Consider the following 14,928-nt stretch of genomic DNA (forward strand, 5'->3'; position numbering starts at 1 on the left):
GGACTCCCACGTAGTTGACCACGGTTCGTGTCCTGGACCCGGTGGCTTAAAACTCATGCCGGGCGCGTGTGCGTGCGTGCCCAAGATCCCGAGAGGAGAATGGAGGAGAAGGGATTGCGGCGTGACCATCCCCCTTGGGGGTGATTTCTCGCTTTCTGTCTCTATGTCTCTCTCTGTCTGTCTGGTGAGCGCACGCACCCTACAGTGAAAATCTCTCCAAAACAAACAAACAAACAAACAAACAAAAAAACATAAGATTTGCTGTTACTGAGGATTATGAAATAGGGTCTGGAGTTTTTAGAGGAAGGGGTGAGAAGGGCAATTACTGACACTATCCTATCCGTGGTCAGGTCCTGCCTGTGAGGACAGTGGTGATTATCCTGTAATGGTCTAACCTGCTGACCTTCTTTCCTTCCAAAATATGTAGGCTAAGACTCCCAAAGAGGCAGGATAGGGGATGGTCAAGATTTTCTAAAGCAATTACATACATGCCCAGCATGATTTTCAAGCCACCAGGTCCAGGACTCTGCCAAGTGGAATCCAGCTGCCTTCACCTTTATTTATTTCCCTTTTTAACATCTCTTCTTTCACTAAATTGTTTGTGCACTTTCAACCTGGTATTTGGTTGAATGTTTACAGTTATTTGAGACAGAGTGATTCTCACAAGTTTTCTTATGGTGTTTAACAATTAACTATACATGGAGACATTCCCATATTGATTACTGACTTACAGTTTTCTCCATATACAAGTAGTAATTGTATAAGCTGAGAGCTGATGTTGAAAACTTCTACATTAATTATATTACAGGGTAAGTTATCACATGCAATCTATGATATCTCTGACTAAAAGATTTACTACACAGAATTTATACACATGGCCTTTTCTTCCATATGAATTTATGTATGTCAAATGAGAAGTAAAGATAACTACAGGATCTTCCACATTGATTCCAGAGAGTATTCCTTTAATGTATGCATACTCATATGTGTTTAAAATTTACAGCTATAGTTTTAGATTCTTCTTAACTTACTACATTTTTCAATCATGTGACTTTAGGTCAGAATATATGCTGAAGTTATTATTCTCTCATGTGTGTTCTCTCATGTACTCTAAGGTTAGAAGATTGACTGAAGACTTTCCCACACAGATGACATTTGTATGGTCTCTCCCTTATGTATTCTCTCATGTTGTCTAAGGAGAGAACTGCTGAAGGCTTTCCCACAAAGATGATATTTCTATGGTTTCTCTCCAGTGTATATTCTCTCATGCAGTGTAAGACCAACAAAAGGCTTTCCCACACAGGTGACATTTGTATGGCTTTTCTCCACTGTGTGTTCTTACATGTAGTCTAAGAGAAGAAAAGTAACTGAAATCTTTCCTACACAGATGACATTTGTATTGTTTCTCTCCTTTGTGCATTCTCTCATGTCATCTAAGGGAAAAAGAGTGATTGAAGGCTTTCTCACACAGATGACATCCATGTGGCTTCTCTCCAGTGTGCATTCTCTCATGCAGTGTAAGGGAAGAATAATGACAGAAGAAGGCATTCTGACAGATGGCATTTATATGGTCTCTTTCCATTATGTATTCTCTCATGTCATCTAAGGGCAGAACTGCTGAAGGCTTTCCCACGCAGGTGACATTTGTATGGTCTCTCTCCATTATGTATTTTCTCATGTCGTCTAAGGGAAGAAGAATTGCTGAAGGCTTTCCCACACTGATGACATTTGTATGCTTTCTCTTCAGTATGTGTTCTCTCATGCAGTGTAAAGGAAGAATATTGACAGAAGGCTTTCCCACACAGATGGCATTTATATGGTTTCTCTCCAGTGTGTGTTCTCTCATGACTTCTAAAATTGGAGGACTTACTGAAGACATTTCCACACCAATTGCATCCATATGGTTTGTCTCCAGTGTTCTTTATCTTATACACTATAAATTTAAAAGATTCAGTGAAGGTTTTCAAATATAAATGATATTCATATGGGTTTTTGATCTTGTGTGAATTTGGCTGTGCATTCTAAGGACAGAGGTATGAGTAAAAGTTTTGTCATAAGATGTAAAATTTTACGGTGTGAGTCACCTTGTGTTGTCTAACTTTAGAGTAATTACTAAAGGTTTTTTTTTACTTATATAACATCTCTATGACTTATCTCTTGTTTTATTTTTCTTGCATTGATTAATGTGTAGGTAGTTGTTAAAGATTTTCCACACTGTTGACACAGGGGTTTTTTTTGACAGTGTCAGTTCGCAAACTGAGTTGATGCAAAACTGGGGGTGAAATCTTTTCCCAAATCATTCCATTTAAATGGATATTTCTGAGTGTGAAATGTCTGCTTTTATGGAGATGAAAGACTGTTAATAATTTGTTCATATACATCTATACATTCTCTACATATGAATCCTAGACTAATCATTCAGTGATAGTCCAGTAAAAATCTTTCCATTGGTTCTTGCACATACATGGTGTATTACTCTGCTATAGGTCAAAGGTTTTCTGCTATTTAGCATCCCAACTGCAGTTCTATCAGATTAATTATGAAGACTTCAATACATTTCAAAAAATATGCATATGAGCAATATTTATGTAAATGTTTATTTCTTTAAGATCCCAGGTTATTTGAACTTTGAACTCATGTCCATTTTTTTCACTAAATTCTAATGATCCGAAACTAATTCAGAAAATACCAAATCAAGGGGCCAGCAGGCGGCGTGGTGCTTAAAGGTGCTGAATTCCTACATGGGCAACCATAAATTGAGTCTGGGACCTGGCAACTTGCTTTCTCCCTTTCCCTTTCTCTCTCTCTCTGGTTAAATTAAAAAATAATTTAATAAAAACAAATGGAATTAAATATTTTTTTCTTCTAAAACTTTTTTAATTAATTAATTTACATTCATCCCTTAATTGTCATCACAGTATACCAAATGTGATTTCCCAACCGGAATATACTGCATAGTGGCTTAATCATGTATGTTATCATCAATAATTTTCCATTTCTAGTTTCAGCTGGTAATGTCAAGAAACACAGTTTTGAATTAATAAAGAAATTTGCTTAAAACTTAAAGCCTGGAAACACGTTAGTATTCTGTTCAAATAGAAGGTACATGAACCTACTGACAGCTCAAGACAGGACAAATCTCTTAAAATCAGACAACAAAGCCTAAAAGAAAAGTAGCAATATATATAATGTTCAAGAATTAACAGGAATGAATAATCAGATTGAAGTAGAATGAGGATGCTGTGGGCTAAGAAAAGCCATGAATGAACTTTACTCCTAACTTGGATTAAAAGAAAGTAGGGGGCAACACCTAGAAATAAAAGGAATCAAAAAATTTTGGGGAACCAGCAGATGGTATAATGGTTATGTAGCTGGACTCCAGTTCAACGGTTTAAGTCCTGGACCCAGTGGCTTTAAACACACTATGTGCATGTGCATTCATGCCCAAAATCCAAAAGGAGAATGGAGGAGAAGAGATCGTGACATGGCCATCCTCCCTGGGTGGGGGGCAGAAGAGTTGATGTCTTTCCCTCTGTCTCACTAATGAGCACACATGCCCTATATCATAAATCTCTCTCTCAATAAAAGGTATTTTTTGCTTTTCTTTTAAATATTTCTTTCCTTTTAAAAAATCCATTTATTTATGTATGTATTTATTTTTGCTACAGGGTACATGCACTCACCAGAGATAGATAGAGAAGGGGAAGAGAGAAAAAGTGAGAAGGCACCAGGTTGGAACATGAAATGTGCAGTTGGCCATGTGGCATCCAGTCTCTTTAACCACCATGCCACCAGTCTGGCCCTGCTTCTATTTTTTTGTTTTTAATTAAAATTTTAAGTTGGGAGATATCATAACTTGCTTACATGTTAAAGGGTGGATTGAATTGAGAAGAAATAATATAGTGTATTTACAAACAATAATTTAAAAATCATGATATGGCTGAAAATAAAAGGACTAAAACACAAATTTAAAGAATTAAGCTCAGATTAAAGATAATAGCTCAGCTGTTATGGTGGAGTGGGCATTAACAATGGATCTCAGTACAGGAATACTTCTTAATTTAATGATTGAAATGATCTACCACAAAATTTATATATATGTGATTTGGAAAATATTTTTAAAACCATGTGATAAATTTTGCAATAAAGATGAGTCTGTGGAAATTTAACTATCAAAGAAAAGTTTAAGATGTATTTATTGAGCAAGGAACAAAGAACAGACTTTCAAGAGCTAATGATATTGCCAGGGGCCAGGAGTTAGTGTGGTGGTTAAAGGCACTGGTCTCCCACATGGCTGACTGTGGGTAAGGTCCTGGATCTAGAAGCTTGCTTTCTCACTGTCCCTCTCTCTTTCTCTCTATCTGATCAAACTGGAATAATAATAATAAAGTTAAATAAAATAATTCTTTAAAAATATTTTTTATAATGAGATTAATCACTTAAAAATGTAACCATTTGGGGGAATCAATAACACCCACCTTGCCAATATATCCCTTAACATCTTCTCCATTAACGGGACCATCAGTTGGCATACTGGCTATGTTACTGGACTCCCATGTAGTCTGCCATAGTTTGAGTTCCAGACCTGGTGGCTTAAACTCATGCCAGGTGTGTATGTGTGCATGCCCAAGATCCCAAGAGGAGAATGGAGGAGAAGGGATTGTGGCATGACCATCCCCCCGGGGGGTGATTTCTCACTTTCTGTCTCTCTGTCTCTCTCTGTCTTTCTGGCGAGCACACTTGACCTATAGCAAAAACCTCTCTGAAAAACAAAACAAACAAACAAAAAAACTTCTCCATTAGGAGGTAGTAGTACACGGGTCATGATACTACTATTATGTATTGACAACAATCCTTTAGGTAAAGGATGCTCAGATGATAAATACAGAATGACCAGTGTTAGTGACTGTATGTTATATCGTATGATAATCAAAGTCTTCAGAATCTTGTTTTAGATTAATCATCAGTAGCTACACCTTCCTTGATTTCAATTATACACAAACATACATACATCTTTGAGAGAAAGTGTTGATAAATTGCAATTTCTCCCTTAAATTTTTAAAAAATTATTTTATTGAACTTTATTTATTTACTTATTTTAATTTGACAGAACAGGACAGAGTGTGAGAAAGAGAGAGAGGGGGAAAGTGAGAAAGCAAGCCACCAGGTCCAGGACTCGAACCATGATCAGCCATGTGGGAGTTCAGTGCCCTTAACCACCATGCCACCTGCCAACCATACTCTCCCTTAGCATTTTAATAATAATAAAAGTTATATCATGGAGAAACAGTAATAATGTGTCTGAAACAAAAGTAGAATTATTGAATAATTCACCCATTTGTACATCCAGAGAAAAATAAAATAATTTTGCATTGAATAGTCAATGTGCTTACGGTTTTACATATATTCATTTACTTTGTCTTCACAATAACTCTGCTATTGTAGTTTATTAATACAAATGATATTAACAGAGGTTGAGAAAACTTAGTAATATGATAAATGTACACAGCTACAAAGACTAAGAGTCTGACTCAGACTTAGCTATATCTAAGAAGAAGCAGAAAGAAAGAGACAAAGAGAGTAGCAGCAGACACAGGTGGCCTGAGCCTATGCAGCCCAAGCAACTTGTGCCGCCCAGACAAACTGGATGCCTTTATTTATGGAGCAAAACAACACTACATACTTGTATTTCATAGATAAGTTGATCTGTTACACACAATAAGAAGCAGGTAGCAAATCTATACGGGCTTAGATGTACTGAGTAGGTTGTGCCCCTTGTCTACCTCCATATCAAAGAGAAATCCCAATAAGCTTATTTAGTGGAGAGAAGCCTAGCAGCAGGTGTGGAGAGGATACTTTCTTACAAACAACAAAGGGGTATTGATAAGGCTAAAGAATATTACAGAAGCAGAGTAGGAGTTGGACTTTGCTAACTGGGGTCAGGATGTTTCCTGAATTCCATCAAATGTATCTGTCGGAAGGATCCTAGAAAACTCCACCCTTTGCTTTGCTTGCAGTAAGGGTCAAGGAAAGGACAAACTGCAAGGTTCTGTCATAGCCAAAAGGGATAAGTGATGTGTGCTCAGAGCATGTCCCCACATCCTCAGGGCCTCTCCGAACATGTCCCTACCTATAACTTCAGTTAAGCTGTCTCTTGTGTGCAAATTCTGTAAGTGCTACATGCCACAGTTAAATTTTAACTGGAATAGTACCTCTACTATTTTTTTAAATTTTTTTTATTTAACTTTATTTATTTATTTATTTACTTATTTTAATTTGAACAGAGAGGGACAGAATGACACAAGAAAAATGAGAAAACAAGCCACCAGGTCTGGGACTCAAACTGTGGTCAGTCATGTGGGAATCCAGCACCCTTAATCACCATGCCACCTACCTCTAGTATTGACAAATAGAAACTCTGTCATGTGAAATGAAAGGAAAGCAATACAATGTCTTGTCTTTATTTATTTTAGTTTTAGCTTTCTTTTTGTTTTTGCTATAGGTTGCTTGTGCTCACCACAGAGAGAGAGAGAAATCACCTCTCCCCTGTAACCATTACACCACCTAGTGGTTCCCATTCTTCTTCATTATCCTCTCAGGATTCTGGACATGCACACACAAGCACTTGGTGTGTTCCTCAGGCTACCAGGTCTGGGACTCGAACCACTCAGTTGACCATGTGGAATCCAGTCACCTTAATCACCATGTTACCAGCTGGCCCTGTCTTGTCCCTCTTCCTTTTTCAAAAGATAAATTCTACTTTTCCAGGTCCTCTATCATTCTGAAATCTCAAGTTTATTATATGTACTACCCAAACATCATACTCTTTCTTTCCTACTGCCCAATTATATCTTTACTCATTTCAACACACACACTTAACAAGATTTACATTCCTCTTATCCTTTAGATTATTTCTCTCATTTGTTCTTTAAGACAATAGCAAGTGACTCCATGTCCTTTTCTCTTCTAAGACTGCATCTGAGAGTACATGACTTGTCTACAAATAGATCCACTACTCCTGCTGGCTTCCACAATATCTGGCAATGCTACTATATTTGGCTAAACAAATTATTCTTCTATGGCCCACAAATATTCCAGATCTTCTCCCTGCCTTTTGAACCTCACATCTTACTGTATCTTCACTTTGAGAAGATAGAAGCATATCCTATTAAGAAGACTATATTAGTTTACAATCTGTGGATCCATCTGGGGCTGCCATACAAAGTACCAGAGCTAGGTAGTTTAAAAAACACTTGGTGGCCAGCCTATGGCCTGTGGTTGAGGTAGCTGAATCTCACATGGCCGATTGTGCAGTTCGAGTCTCAGATCCAACAGTTTGAGAAACACTCCATGTACATGTGCATGCATGCCTAAATCCCAGAAAGAGGGAGAAATGGAGAAGAGATTATAGTATGAATATTCCCCCATGGGAAGTGCTTTCTTACTTTCTCTCTTTCTCTCTCTCTAGTGAGTGCATGCACTCTGCCAAAATTAAAATAAATAAGTAAATAGATAGATAGATAGATAGATAAATAAAATAACAAGCAGGTTTTTTTTTTTAAGAGATTTTTGCATTAGGGTGGGTGTGCTCACTACAGAGACAGAGACAGTAACAGGGAAAGTGAGAAATCACCCCCTGAAGCAAGGATGGCCACATCACAATCCCTTATCTTTCATTCTCCCAGGATCTTGGGCACACATGCACACATGCCCAGTGTGAATTTCAAGCCACTGGATCAAGGACTTGAATCACAGTTGGCCATGTGGGAGTCCAGCAATATAACTACTGTGCCATCTGCTAGCTCCCAGTTTCCTCCTATTATAAGGACATTTGTCATATTAGATCAGGGATCACCCTAATGTCCTCTTCTAATGTACTCTTTAAAGATACAAATACAGTTATGGTCATATTACCTGAGGGTGTTAGGACTTCAATCCAAATTTTGGGTGTGCAATATATTACCCCATAATGAAATATAGATGGATTACATAATGTGACAAAATACTCAATTTATCACCATTTCTGTAAATATTATTGCATTCATACCCATTGACTATTCCTATTCTCCTACTGACCAAGAGTTATGCTACATTTAAGTCCAATATCTCTAACCATATCTGTTTATCTTATTATTTTTTTCAGGGAACTATATTAACATTTTTAAAATAACTTTTTGTTTTGTTTTGTTTTGTTTTTGCTATAGGGAGCATGAGCTCACCAGAGAGAGATATAGAGACAGAGAAAGAAAGTGAGAAATCACTCTCCTCACCCCAGGAAATGGCAATCCCATCTCCTCCCACTTCCTCTTGGGATTTTGGGTATGAACACATGTGTACCTGGTGTCATTTTCAAGCTGCTGAGTCTGGGACTCAAGCCAAGCAGCTGGCTATGTGAGATCCAGCACTTTAACCTCCACACCACCTGCTGACCCCATTATGTCTTTTTTATTAGAACACACACTTTTTTTTTTAAGGATTTTTAATTTAACTTTATTTATTTACTTTAATTTGATCAGAGAGAGACAGAGCGAGAAAGAGAGAGGGAAGGTGAGAAAGCAAGCCACCAGGTCTGAGACTTGAACCACTGTAGGCCACGTGGGAGTCCAGCACCCTTAACTACCACGCCACCTGCTGGCCCCTGTCTTTTTTTTTTGAAAAAGAAACTTCATCTGAACATATTTTCTTTCAAGTCCCTGCTCTTTTCCCTCCCTTCACAGTCAAAAGAAAAATGTAATTATCACTTACAGTCAAATCTAAAAGGGAAGCACAAGATTAATGCAAGAAACTGGAGAAAAGTAGTTGTCCCTGCTATCTGGGGAACCACTACACACATGCAATATGGTAGCCCATTGACTGGAGAGGAAGAACATACTAGGAATCCATAGAAACAGAATCAACATGATATATATATTTCATTATAGGAATTATTTCACATAATCAAAAGGCAGAGAAGCCCCCCAAGAGGCTATCAACAAACTGAAGAAGCACTTGGCAAGCCTATGGTGCATCACCCACAGAAACCACACTCTGCCATTTGAAAATTAAATGGAAAAATCTCCTTTTTAATTTTAATTGCCAAAGGATGTATGTGCTCACCAGAGAGAGATAAAAGGCAAGCATCCCCAAATGGGGTATGGTTATGCCACTATCCCTTCTCTACTTCATCTTGTCAGGGTTTGGGGTATATATACACATACAACAGAATGTTTTTCAAGCCACCAGGGCTGCGATCCAAACTATTCAAACTATGGTAAGTCACTTGGGATTTAGTTCCCAATGCATGGCACTTAACCTCTGCATTCCAGAGTCATCTTGCTTTTGAAATAAATTTTTAATTGAAATTTTTTCACCTTTTCAAACTAAATCTTCATCACTTAAGCTCATTATGTCTCCTTTACCACATCACAATAAACTTGAAAGGTAAATTAAGAAAAATATAATTCCTGGGATTGGCAGGTGGCATGGTGGTTAAAAGCGCTGGACTCCCACATGGCCGACCGCAATTCGAGTCCCAGACCTGGCTTTTTCACTCTCTCTCTCTCGCTCTGTCCCTCTCTGGTCGAATTTAAATAAATAAATAAATAAATACAGTTAAGATAATTCTTATATACACACACACACACACACACACATATTTCTTAAATACATTATGTAAAACTACTAATGAAACAAAACTCAAACAATGTCAGATGAAAATAATTTCCCCTATTTATATTATTTTTAAAGGATTATAATAAATGAGATGAACACCTATCACAATAAGATAAACAGAAAAAAATCACATGACAATACATGGAAGAAGACATTAATACAGAAAAGCAGAATATACTGATCTGAAGTTTAGTTATATAATTTTTAAAATTTAACTTTATTTAAATTTGACCAGAGAAGGACAGAGTGACAGAGAAAGTGAGAAAGCAAGCCGCCAGGTCTGGAACTCAAACTGTGGTCGGTCATGTGGGAGTCCAGCACCCTTACCCACCATGCCACCTGCTGGCCCCCAGTTACATAATTTAAAATTTTATATCTGTATGTGACTAGTAGTTAGTGCACTGAACAGCACAGGTCTAGAATTCTGGAGGTAGCAGTTAAAAAAGTGAAATACATTCAGGGCCAGGGGGTGGCATAGTAGTTAAGGCAATGAGCAACTGCAGTCCTGGATCAGAGGTTTGAAACTCAGGCTGAGCGTATGAGCATGCATGTCCCAAATCCTAGGAGGAGAATGGAGGAGAAGGAATTGCTGTGTGGCCATCCCCCGGGGGATGATTTTTCACTTTCTCTCTCTATCTCTCTGCAAGCACATGTAGCAAAACTCTCTCTCTAAAAAAAGAGAAAGAAATAAATAGATTCTAGACAAAAATGGACAGTGACACATATAATCAAAGTTATGAAATGAGAGTGGTAAATGTTGATATGATAAAATTAAGAGGTCATGAGATACTGCTTTGATACGAGAAAGGTCTAAAGACAGACAGGACTTAGATAATTGTGAGGGACTGAGCCTTGCTCAGATTTTAATATTTGGAGACCTCACTAGAAATCAGAAATCAAAAGTTGGAAGAGAAAGTGAAGCCAGACAGATTCTGAGGCGAGTCACACAGCCAAGCAAAAAGGTGCTCTTCTTCCAACATCCCGACCTGGTCAGGTTCTCCTTTCAGAGAGACTCCTTTATATAGAGAAAAACAGTCAATAAACCTAATCGGGGCCACATTCCACAGACACACCCTGAATAAACGGATAATCTAATCAGGGCTTCACACTGGGGCAAGTGTCCTGTTTGATTTGACTGGTTTTACAGAAAACTACTAACTATAATGGTTACAGAAAGTTGGAGAGCAAAGAAGTCATTTTTAAGGGAACTTAGGAAGAGTCATTCAGTTCCTTATTTCTTCATAAATACTCTTGAGTGAATTCTGTGGTAGGCAGTTAGCTAGTAATGAGCGGTTAGCCCTAAGAGAATAGCAGAAAAACACATATAACATCAATTACAATTTATCAGGAATTACCACCAGACCCTCCGTGAGATGCCTTCTTCCCACCTAGCCCCTGGCGCCAGGAAGGCGAGGCAAATACCATTTTCCTTCCTTAATACCTGAGGAAGACACATAGGGATGATTGTAAATTTTTCTCTTATCATCCGTCCTGAATACAAAAAGACCCAACTAAGCATTTTGGTCAACATTCTGATTCCCACTGGGGCGATAAACTAATTGGTTGGTCTATCCTAATTAAACATCCTGGCTCACACTGGGCATGAGCAGTTAGGTAATCAAATTCATCAAATTCTTCACCTGTGAGAGAGATGCAGCACGTGTGATAGGCAGTTAGTTAGTTGTGAGCGGGCAGCCCTAAGAGAAAAGTGAAAGGCTCATCTAGCTCCGGGTGCCAGAAGGGTGAGGCAATTTGCCATCTTCCTTCCTTGAGACCTGAGGGAAGAACACAGGGATGACTCGTAGATTTTTCTCTCATCAAAAAGACCTAAGCAAGCGTTTTTGGTCAATGCCCCAATTCCTATTAGGGCGATGGACTAATTGGGCAGTCTAATTGGGGCAACCTGGCTTGCACTGGGCACCACGTGCAATTAGGTGATGAAGTTCCTCATTCTTTACCTGTCAGGAAGGTGCGCAGGTGCAGGAAAAGAACGTGTGGATTCAAATTTAAAGGAAGGACATAGGTGGCATAAGGGGCCTCCCACTAACGAATATTCATGACCTCTAGTAATAAAAATAATGCTTTACTAGTACCAAGTGCGGTTGCCACTTGGCAATCTGCCTGCCCAAGAACCCTTTTGGGTGTACTTCCTTTCTTTCCTATTAAATCTTCTTTTCTACCTACTTCATTTGTGGTTGCGGTTTCATTTTGCGCCTAGGAATAGGTCTCTATTTTTAGTGATCTGGATCCAAAGAACCAAGGACTTCACAAGGTAGCTCAACACTTTCCCATCCGTTAACACAAGCATAGGAGAAAGCCCACAAATTTCAAACAAAGGACCCAGATAGTGTGACAGGTCTCCCACCGCTAAATATTCATCATCCCCTCTGGTAATAAAAGTAACACCTAAACCAGTTCCAAATGCAGCAGTTGCTACCTAGGAACCTGCCCGCCCAAAAGCCTTTCGGGTGTACTTCTTTTCAAAAATCTTTCTTTCCTATTAAATTCTCTTTTCTACCTACTTTTATTGTGGTTATGGCTTTATTTTGCGCCTAGGGACAGGTCTCTAATTTTAGTGAGCTGGACCCAAAGAACCAAGGACTTCACAATGCAGCACAACACTCTTCCATCCTATGACAATTCTACATACCAGGACACATTTCAGGTTGGGGCATACAGAAGAGAGTCAAAAGGGAGTCTGGAGGACATAAAGAAAATTGAATTTAGGCCAGAGGGAGGCTGCTTAGAAATGTCAACTTGGCCCATTTTTCCCTTTCCTTCCAGGCTTCCAGAATATGATGTGGAGAAACTGAGAAAAGTGCCAAGACACTATATGACACCCGCATTAGGTAGACTTCCTTCTTTATCTTTCTTACAACTCATGTAACTCAGTCCTCTCACAACCTGTGCTACTTCTGCCAAAGATTCTCCAGAGAGAAAGTTAACTATTTTGTAGTGATTTTAAGTTTTTGTGAAGAAAAATTCTTACCAACCCTCTCACTTTTGGGACACTAACTTGATGTTTACAGACTCTGCAGTTCCCAGGTTGAAGTCCAATGAAGTTTATTACGTTTAGAGATTCAGCATTGGCAAACCCTTGGCACTACTTCCAGGTGAACAGAGTAGAAACGGAAACTTCTCTGGTCACTGGTATGGACAGAATTCTTACTGCTTTTTCCTATTTTTCCACAGTCCTTTCCAGAGGACCTAGGGGAAGTCACACCCACAGATGTTGACAGACCCTTTTGGCCCATTAGTAACAGGATTCTTCCTACATCCTGCCCTAGGCATAGTACTGGAGTGTCTTTGTGATGTATATTAAGTCTCCTTATCCCTGTTAAAGTACATTCCTTTCTGATCTCACCAATCACCACCTAAAAACTGTAAACCCACCTATAAACTGTAAACCTAGAACCCCATCCCCCATGTCCTGCCTTTTTGAGCCAGACCAATGGAAAACATTTCACTAAATTCCAAATTCTGTCTTTAGCTCTCAAAATCAAATAAAAGGAACCCCTGTACCTGATTACCCCAAGAGAAAGGCATGTTTTGCCTCCTCTCTGGGCCTAGGTCACTCATTCTGCTTGGAATAAATCGCATTAATTATTAATTTTTTAGAGTTGGTTATTTTCCATGGACACTAGTGTTGTTAGCACAATCTGCACAGGCCGCTAGCCACGTCTTCTTCTAGCTGTCTTCTTCTAGCTGTCTTCTTGAACACCCTGTTCTAAGAGCTGGAGCTGCAGGCTATCCAATGCCCACCACCATCGCCCACATCGATCCCACCATGGTCTCCAGTGAAAGGCCTATTTGCACCTGCTGGTCTTGGAGGACTCACTGGATTTTGACTTAAACCATTTACAAGTTGTTGAGGAAGACACACTCATCATAAAATGAATTTTTTAAACTTGCTAGGTGTTTAAGGTGCTGGACTCCCACATGGTTGACCATGGTTTGAGTCCTGGACCTGGTGGCTTGCTTTCTATTTCTCTCTCTCTCTCTGATCAAATTAAATAATAATAATAATTAATAAAATTAAGTAAATAATTATTTTTTAAAAATTGCTAGTGGGCTCTTGCTGCAGACAGATAGGGAAAGTGAGAAATCACCCGCAGGGGGAATGGCATCCCCACAGTACCCCCTCCTCCATCCTCCCACTCCATTTTTGGTCTGCTGGCACACATTCTCAGAGTGTTTTTCAAGCCCTCCCCTGCCACCCAGTCTAAGACTGAAACAAGCCACACAGACTCCTGGATCCAGCCGCCTTAGCCACCAACACCTGGCTGGCCCAAACAAAAGGAGTTTTGACTTAATCCGTTTACAAAATTGTTGAGAAGGAAGCACCTTCCCACCCTTTACAGGTAACCTGACATCTCTAAGCCTTTACGCTTAAGTACCTGAAAGCTTTAACTTGCAGCAGATTTAACAGCAGCGTGCACTGGCAGGTTCAGCGGGGCAGGAGGACTGGCAGACCGGAAATGCGGGGGAGGGGTAGGGGGAGGTGGGGCGGGGCAGACACCGCCCACGCCTCACCCCGCCCACGCCTGGCCCTGCCTTCCCTTGAGGGCCAGGGAAGCTTACTTCTCCGAAGCACGTTGAGTGCTCCTCGTTCCCCCTACAGGTCAGCGCCCCCACGTGCCCGTCCTCTACACCTGGGGTCGGGCGGTCCTTGTAAACATCACAATTCCTCACACGCAGGGACCTGTCCAAGGCGGGTTCCATATCTGCGTCCTTTTGTGGTCAGATCTCTGCCTGGCTGGTGCTCCTCTCCCAGCCTTTCTATGTTGGTCTTTTCGCGATCTCCCCTCTGCACCGCGCCCGGTGCGAGGTGGGTTCAGCTTCTGGTGCGGGGCAGCAGTACCTGGCTCCCCCTGACCCTGTGTTCTGCAGATTCCCTTCCTCACCCAGCGCCTTCCCTCCTGGGCCCTTCTGAGCCAGCACTGCGTCCCTCGGGCCTCTCCCTCAGTATCCGACTCACGGAGGCCCTAAGCCCTGGGCTGGGAAATTTCACCACCCACAATCCTGTACTTCTGTCCTAACAGCTATCCCGCTGACTGAGCCTGGAAGGTGTACCGACATTCACAGAAAATGTGCTCATCCTGGGGAAGGTCATTCTACTGTGAATGTGGATCTGGGGCCTGGAGATGAGAATAGAGACCAGAAATGCCTAAGTAAAAGAAGCCTGAGGAAGAGAAAGAAATGATAAAATGGAAAGATAGTGGGGTGGGCCCTATGGACTTGAAAGGGGTAAAATCAAAACAAAACTCTCAGATAAGT

General features: G+C 40.1%; 1 pseudogene; it reads right to left on the minus strand.

Moving 5' to 3' along the window:
- Positions 1-238: 238 nt before the first annotated feature.
- Positions 239-14,373, minus strand: LOC106733350 (zinc finger protein 596-like; annotated as a pseudogene).
- Positions 14,374-14,928: the final 555 nt, after the last annotated feature.

The sequence above is a fragment of the Tupaia chinensis genome, unplaced genomic scaffold, assembly GCF_000334495.1.
Source record: "Tupaia chinensis unplaced genomic scaffold, TupChi_1.0 Scaffold143594_1, whole genome shotgun sequence".
In the NCBI taxonomy this organism is placed as follows: Eukaryota; Metazoa; Chordata; class Mammalia; order Scandentia; family Tupaiidae; genus Tupaia; species Tupaia belangeri.